The following is an 8,515-nucleotide window of genomic DNA, read 5'->3' on the forward strand; positions in this document are numbered from 1 at the left end:
GCAGGAAAATTCCACTTTTTCCCCATAGGAAAGTTTTTACGGGAAAATCAAAATTTTGGGTCAATGGGGGGTCCCCCCCGATTTCGTTCAAAATCGGCACACAGGTGCCCCACCACCAGCCGAGAAACTTTCCCCAAAACGGTCCCCGTTGCATTGACGTTTAAGGCCCTTAAAGCCCCGTAAACTCGTAAAAAATCCGTAAATTCGCCCTTGTACGGCCAAAAACGGGGCGCTAAAGTAAAAATGGGTATCAATCGAAAGCTCTCGTTTACCCAGACACAGTCCTGCAGGAAAATTCCACTTTTTCCCCATAGGAAAGTTTTTACGGGAAAATCAAAATTTCGGGTCAATGGGGGGTCCCCCCCGATTTCGTTCAAAATCGGCACACAGGTGCCCCACCACCAGCCGAGAAACTTTCCCCAAAACGGTCCCCGTTGCATTGACGTTTAAGGCCCTTAAAGCCCCGTAAACTCGTAAAAAATCCGTAAATTCGCCCTTGTACGGCCAAAAACGGGGCGCTAGGGTAAAAATGGGTATCAATCGAAAGCTCTCGTTTACCCAGACACAGTCCTGCAGGAAAATTCCACTTTTTCCCCATAGGAAAGTTTTTACGGGAAAATCAAAATTTCGGGTCAATGGGGGGTCCCCCCCGATTTCGTTCAAAATCGGCACACAGGTGCCCCACCACCAGCCGAGAAACTTTCCCCAAAACGGTCCCCGTTGCATTGACGTTTAAGGCCCTTAAAGCCCCGTAAACTCGTAAAAAATCCGTAAATTCGCCCTTGTACGGCCAAAAACGGGGCGCTATGGTGAAAATGGGTATCAATCGAAAGCTCTCGTTTACCCAGACACAGTCCTGCAGGAAAATTCCACTTTTTCCCCATAGGAAAGTTTTTACGGGAAAATCAAAATTTTGGGTCAATGGGGGGTCCCCCCCGATTTCGTTCAAAATCGGCACACAGGTGCCCCACCACCAGCCGAGAAACTTTCCCCAAAACGGTCCCCGTTGCATTGACGTTTAAGGCCCTTAAAGCCCCGTAAACTCGTAAAAAATCCGTAAATTCGCCCTTGTACGGCCAAAAACGGGGCGCTATGGTGAAAATGGGTATCAATCGAAAGCTCTCGTTTACCCAGACACAGTCCTGCAGGAAAATTCCACTTTTTCCCCATAGGAAAGTTTTTACGGGAAAATCTAAATTTTGGGTCAATGGGGGGTCCCCCCCGATTTCGTTCAAAATCGGCACACAGGTGCCCCACCACCAGCCGAGAAACTTTCCCCAAAACGGTCCCCGTTGCATTGACGTTTAAGGCCCGTAAAGCCCCCTAGACTCGTAAAATATCCGTAAAATCGCCTTTGTACGGACAAAAAAGTGGTGCTATGGTAAAAATGGGTATCAATCGAAAGCTCTCGTTTACCCAGACACAGTCCTGCAGGAAAATTCCACTTTTTTCCCATAGGAAAGTTTTTACGGGAAAATCAAAATTTTGGGTCAATGGGGGGTCCCCCCCGATTTCGTTCAAAATCGGCACACAGGTGCCCCACCACCAGCCGAGAAACTTTCCCCAAAACGGTCCCCGTTGCATTGACGTTTAAGGCCCTTAAAGCCCCGTAAACTCGTAAAAAATCCGTAAATTCGCCCTTGTACGGCCAAAAACGGGGCGCTATGGTGAAAATGGGTATCAATCGAAAGCTCTCGTTTACCCAGACACAGTCCTGCAGGAAAATTCCACTTTTTCCCCATAGGAAAGTTTTTACGGGAAAATCAAAATTTCGGGTCAATGGGGGGTCCCCCCCGATTTCGTTCAAAATCGGCACACAGGTGCCCCACCACCAGCCGAGAAACTTTCCCCAAAACGGTCCCCGTTGCATTGACGTTTAAGGCCCGTAAAGCCCCCTAGACTCGTAAAATATCCGTAAAATCGCCTTTGTACGGACAAAAAAGTGGTGCTATGGTAAAAATGGGTATCAATCGAAAGCTCTCGTTTACCCAGACACAGTCCTGCAGGAAAATTCCACTTTTTTCCCATAGGAAAGTTTTTACAGGAAAATCAAAATTTTGGGTCAATGGGGGGTCCCCCCCGATTTCGTTCAAAATCGGCACACAGGTGCCCCACCACCAGCCGAGAAACTTTCCCCAAAACGGTCCCCGTTGCATTGACGTTTAAGGCCCTTAAAGCCCCGTAAACTCGTAAAAAATCCGTAAATTCGCCCTTGTACGGCCAAAAACGGGGCGCTATGGTTAAAATGGGTATCAATCGAAAGCTCTCGTTTACCCAGACACAGTCCTGCAGGAAAATTCCACTTTTTTCCCATAGGAAAGTTTTTACGGGAAAATCAAAATTTTGGGTCAATGGGGGGTCCCCCCCGATTTCGTTCAAAATCGGCACACAGGTGCCCCACCACCAGCCGAGAAACTTTCCCCAAAACGGTCCCCGTTGCATTGACGTTTAAGGCCCTTAAAGCCCCGTAAACTCGTAAAAAATCCGTAAATTCGCCCTTGTACGGCCAAAAACGGGGCGCTATGGTTAAAATGGGTATCAATCGAAAGCTCTCGTTTACCCAGACACAGTCCTGCAGGAAAATTCCACTTTTTCCCCATAGGAAAGTTTTTACGGGAAAATCAAAATTTTGGGTCAATGGGGGGTCCCCCCCGATTTCGTTCAAAATCGGCACACAGGTGCCCCACCACCAGCCGAGAAACTTTCCCCAAAACGGTCCCCGTTGCATTGACGTTTAAGGCCCTTAAAGCCCCGTAAACTCGTAAAAAATCCGTAAATTCGCCCTTGTACGGCCAAAAACGGGGCGCTATGGTGAAAATGGGTATCAATCGAAAGCTCTCGTTTACCCAGACACAGTCCTGCAGGAAAATTCCACTTTTTCCCCATAGGAAAGTTTTTACGGGAAAATCTAAATTTTGGGTCAATGGGGGGTCCCCCCCGATTTCGTTCAAAATCGGCACACAGGTGCCCCACCACCAGCCGAGAAACTTTCCCCAAAACGGTCCCCGTTGCATTGACGTTTAAGGCCCGTAAAGCCCCCTAGACTCGTAAAATATCCGTAAAATCGCCTTTGTACGGACAAAAAAGTGGTGCTATGGTAAAAATGGGTATCAATCGAAAGCTCTCGTTTACCCAGACACAGTCCTGCAGGAAAATTCCACTTTTTTCCCATAGGAAAGTTTTTACGGGAAAATCAAAATTTTGGGTCAATGGGGGGTCCCCCCCGATTTCGTTCAAAATCGGCACACAGGTGCCCCACCACCAGCCGAGAAACTTTCCCCAAAACGGTCCCCGTTGCATTGACGTTTAAGGCCCTTAAAGCCCCGTAAACTCGTAAAAAATCCGTAAATTCGCCCTTGTACGGCCAAAAACGGGGCGCTATGGTGAAAATGGGTATCAATCGAAAGCTCTCGTTTACCCAGACACAGTCCTGCAGGAAAATTCCACTTTTTCCCCATAGGAAAGTTTTTACGGGAAAATCAAAATTTTGGGTCAATGGGGGGTCCCCCCCGATTTCGTTCAAAATCGGCACACAGGTGCCCCACCACCAGCCGAGAAACTTTCCCCAAAACGGTCCCCGTTGCATTGACGTTTAAGGCCCGTAAAGCCCCCTAGACTCGTAAAATATCCGTAAAATCGCCTTTGTACGGACAAAAAAGTGGTGCTATGGTAAAAATGGGTATCAATCGAAAGCTCTCGTTTACCCAGACACAGTCCTGCAGGAAAATTCCACTTTTTTCCCATAGGAAAGTTTTTACGGGAAAATCAAAATTTTGGGTCAATGGGGGGGTCCCCCCCGATTTCGTTCAAAATCGGCACACAGGTGCCCCACCACCAGCCGAGAAACTTTCCCCAAAACGGTCCCCGTTGCATTGACGTTTAAGGCCCTTAAAGCCCCGTAAACTCGTAAAAAATCCGTAAATTCGCCCTTGTACGGCCAAAAACGGGGCGCTATGGTGAAAATGGGTATCAATCGAAAGCTCTCGTTTACCCAGACACAGTCCTGCAGGAAAATTCCACTTTTTCCCCATAGGAAAGTTTTTACGGGAAAATCAAAATTTTAGGTCAATGGGGGTCCCCCCCGATTTCGTTCAAAATCGGCACACAGGTGCCCCACCACCAGCCGAGAAACTTTCCCCAAAACGGTCCCCGTTGCATTGACGTTTAAGGCCCGTAAAGCCCCCTAGACTCGTAAAATATCCGTAAAATCGCCTTTGTACGGACAAAAAAGTGGTGCTATGGTAAAAATGGGTATCAATCGAAAGCTCTCGTTTACCCAGACACAGTCCCGCAGGAAAATTCCACTTTTTTCCCATAGGAAAGTTTTTACGGGAAAATCAAAATTTTGGGTCAATGGGGGGTCCCCCCCGATTTCGTTCAAAATCGGCACACAGGTGCCCCACCACCAGCCGAGAAACTTTCCCCAAAACGGTCCCCGTTGCATTGACGTTTAAGGCCCGTAAAGCCCCCTAGACTCGTAAAATATCCGTAAAATCGCCTTTGTACGGACAAAAAAGTGGTGCTATGGTAAAAATGGGTATCAATCGAAAGCTCTCGTTTACCCAGACACAGTCCTGCAGGAAAATTCCACTTTTTTCCCATAGGAAAGTTTTTACGGAAAATCAAAATTTTGGGTCAATGGGGGGTCCCCCCCGATTTCGTTCAAAATCGGCACACAGGTGCCCCACCACCAGCCGAGAAACTTTCCCCAAAACGGTCCCTGTTGCATTGACGTTTAAGGCCCTTAAAGCCCCGTAAACTCGTAAAAAATCCGTAAATTCGCCCTTGTACGGCCAAAAACGGGGCGCTATGGTGAAAATGGGTATCAATCGAAAGCTCTCGTTTACCCAGACACAGTCCTGCAGGAAAATTCCACTTTTTCCCCATAGGAAAGTTTTTACGGGAAAATCAAAATTTTAGGTCAATGGGGGTCCCCCCCGATTTCGTTCAAAATCGGCACACAGGTGCCCCACCACCAGCCGAGAAACTTTCCCCAAAACGGTCCCCGTTGCATTGACGTTTAAGGCCCGTAAAGCCCCCTAGACTCGTAAAATATCCGTAAAATCGCCTTTGTACGGACAAAAAAGTGGTGCTATGGTAAAAATGGGTATCAATCGAAAGCTCTCGTTTACCCAGACACAGTCCCGCAGGAAAATTCCACTTTTTTCCCATAGGAAAGTTTTTACGGGAAAATCAAAATTTTGGGTCAATGGGGGGTCCCCCCCGATTTCGTTCAAAATCGGCACACAGGTGCCCCACCACCAGCCGAGAAACTTTCCCCAAAACGGTCCCCGTTGCATTGACGTTTAAGGCCCGTAAAGCCCCCTAGACTCGTAAAATATCCGTAAAATCGCCTTTGTACGGACAAAAAAGTGGTGCTATGGTAAAAATGGGTATCAATCGAAAGCTCTCGTTTACCCAGACACAGTCCTGCAGGAAAATTCCACTTTTTTCCCATAGGAAAGTTTTTACGGGAAAATCAAAATTTTGGGTCAATGGGGGGTCCCCCCCGATTTCGTTCAAAATCGGCACACAGGTGCCCCACCACCAGCCGAGAAACTTTCCCCAAAACGGTCCCCGTTGCATTGACGTTTAAGGCCCTTAAAGCCCCGTAAACTCGTAAAAAATCCGTAAATTCGCCCTTGTACGGCCAAAAACGGGGCGCTATGGTGAAAATCGGTATCAATCGAAAGCTCTCGTTTACCCAGACACAGTCCTGCAGGAAAATTCCACTTTTTCCCCATAGGAAAGTTTTTACGGGAAAATCAAAATTTTGGGTCAATGGGGGTCCCCCCCGATTTCGTTCAAAATCGGCACACAGGTGCCCCACCACCAGCCGAGAAACTTTCCCCAAAACGGTCCCCGTTGCATTGACGTTTAAGGCCCGTAAAGCCCCCTAGACTCGTAAAATATCCGTAAAATCGCCTTTGTACGGACAAAAAAGTGGTGCTATGGTAAAAATGGGTATCAATCGAAAGCTCTCGTTTACCCAGACACAGGCTCTTAGGAAAATTCCACTTTTTTCCCATAGGAAAGTTTTTACGGGAAAATCAAAATTTTGGGTCAATGGGGGGTCCCCCCGATTTCGTTCAAAATCGGCACACAGGTGCCCCACCACCAGCCGAGAAACTTTCCCCAAAACGGTCCCCGTTGCATTGACGTTTAAGGCCCTTAAAGCCCCGTAAACTCGTAAAAAATCCGTAAATTCGCCCTTGTACGGCCAAAAACGGGGCGCTAGGGTAAAAATGGGTATCAATCGAAAGCTCTTGTTTACCCAGACACAGTCTTGCAGGAAAATTCCACTTTTTCCCCATAGGAAAGTTTTTACGGGAAAATCAAAATTTCGGGTCAATGGGGGGTCCCCCCCGATTTCGTTCAAAATCGGCACACAGGTGCCCCACCACCAGCCGAGAAATTTTCCCCAAAACGGTCCCCGTTGCATTGACGTTTAAGGCCCTTAAAGCCCCGTAAACTCGTAAAAAATCCGTAAATTCGCCCTTGTACGGCCAAAAACGGGGCGCTAGGGTAAAAATGGGTATCAATCGAAAGCTCTCGTTTACCCAGACACAGTCCTGCAGGAAAATTCCACTTTTTCCCCATAGCAAAGTTTTTAAGGGAAAATCAAAATTTCGGGTCAATGGGGGGTCCCCCCCGATTTCGTTTTAAATCGGCACACAGGTGCCCCACCACCAGCCGAGAAACTTTCCCCAAAACGGTCCCCGTTGCATTGACGTTTAAGGCCCGTAAAGCCCCCTAGACTCGTAAAATATCCGTAAAATCGCCTTTGTACGGACAAAAAAGTGGTGCTATGGTAAAAATGGGTATCAATCGAAAGCTCTCGTTTACCCAGACACAGTCCTGCAGGAAAATTTCACTTTTTCCCCATAGGAAAGTTTTTACGGGAAAATAAAAACTTTCCTATGGGGAAAAAGTGAAATTTTCCTGCAGGACTGTGTCTGGGTAAACGAGAGCTTTCGATTGATACCCATTTTTACCCTAGCGCCCCGTTTTTGGCCGTACAAGGGCGAATTTACGGATTTTTTACGAGTTTACGGGGCTTTAAGGGCCTTAAACGTCAATGCAACGGGGACCGTTTTGGGGAAAGTTTCTCGGCTGGTGGTGGGGCACCTGTGTGCCGATTTTGAACGAAATCGGGGGGACCCCCCATTGACCCAAAATTTTGATTTTCCCGTAAAAACTTTCCTATGGGAAAAAAATGGAATTTTCCTGCAGGACTGTGTCTGGGTAAACGAGAGCTTTCGATTGATACCCATTTTTACCATAGCACCACTTTTTTGTCCGTACAAAGGCGATTTTACGGATATTTTACGAGTCTAGGGGGCTTTACGGGCCTTAAACGTCAATGCAACGGGGACCGTTTTGGGGAAAGTTTCTCGGCTGGTGGTGGGGCACCTGTGTGCTGATTTTGAACGAAATCGGGGGGACCCCCCATTGACCCGAAATTTTGATTTTCCCGTAAAAACTTTCCTATGGGGAAAAAGTGGAATTTTCCTGCAGGACTGTGTCTGGGTAAACGAGAGCTTTCGATTGATACCCATTTTTACCCTAGCGCCCCGTTTTTGGCCGTACAAGGGCGAATTTACGGATTTTTTACGAGTTTACGGGGCTTTAAGGGCCTTAAACGTCAATGCAACGGGGACCGTTTTGGGGAAAGTTTCTCGGCTGGTGGTGGGGCACCTGTGTGCCGATTTTGAACGAAATCGGGGGGACCCCCCATTGACCCAAAATTTTGATTTTCCCGTAAAAACTTTCCTATGGGAAAAAAGTGGAATTTTCCTGCAGGACTGTGTCTGGGTAAACGAGAGCTTTCGATTGATACCCATTTTTACCATAGCACCACTTTTTTGTCCGTACAAAGGCGATTTTACGGATATTTTACGAGTCTAGGGGGCTTTACGGGCCTTAAACGTCAATGCAACGGGGACTGTTTTGGGGAAAGTTTCTCGGCTGGTGGTGGGGCACCTGTGTGCCGATTTTGAACGAAATCGGGGGGGACCCCCCATTGACCCGAAATTTTGATTTTCCCGTAAAAACTTTCCTATGGGGAAAAAGTGGAATTTTCCTGCAGGACTATGACTGGGTAAACGAGAGCTTTCGATTGATACCCATTTTTACCCTAGCGCCCCGTTTTTGGCCGTACAAGGGCGAATTTACGGATTTTTTACGAGTTTACGGGGCTTTAAGGGCCTTAAACGTCAATGCAACGGGGACCGTTTTGGGGAAAGTTTCTCGGCTGGTGGTGGGGCACCTGTGTGCCGATTTTGAACGAAATCGGGGGGACCCCCCATTGACCCAAAATTTTGATTTTCCCGTAAAAACTTTCCTATGGGGAAAAAGTGGAATTTTCCTGCAGGACTGTGTCTGGGTAAACGAGAGCTTTCGATTGATACCCATTTTTACCATAGCACCACTTTTTTGTCCGTACAAAGGCGATTTTACGGATATTTTACGAGTCTAGGGGGCTTTACGGGCCTTAAACGTCAATGCAACGGGG

Source organism: Amphibalanus amphitrite, unplaced genomic scaffold (genome assembly GCF_019059575.1).
Source record: "Amphibalanus amphitrite isolate SeventyFive unplaced genomic scaffold, NRLGWU_Aamphi_draft 000069F_arrow, whole genome shotgun sequence".
In the NCBI taxonomy this organism is placed as follows: domain Eukaryota; kingdom Metazoa; phylum Arthropoda; class Thecostraca; order Balanomorpha; family Balanidae; genus Amphibalanus; species Amphibalanus amphitrite.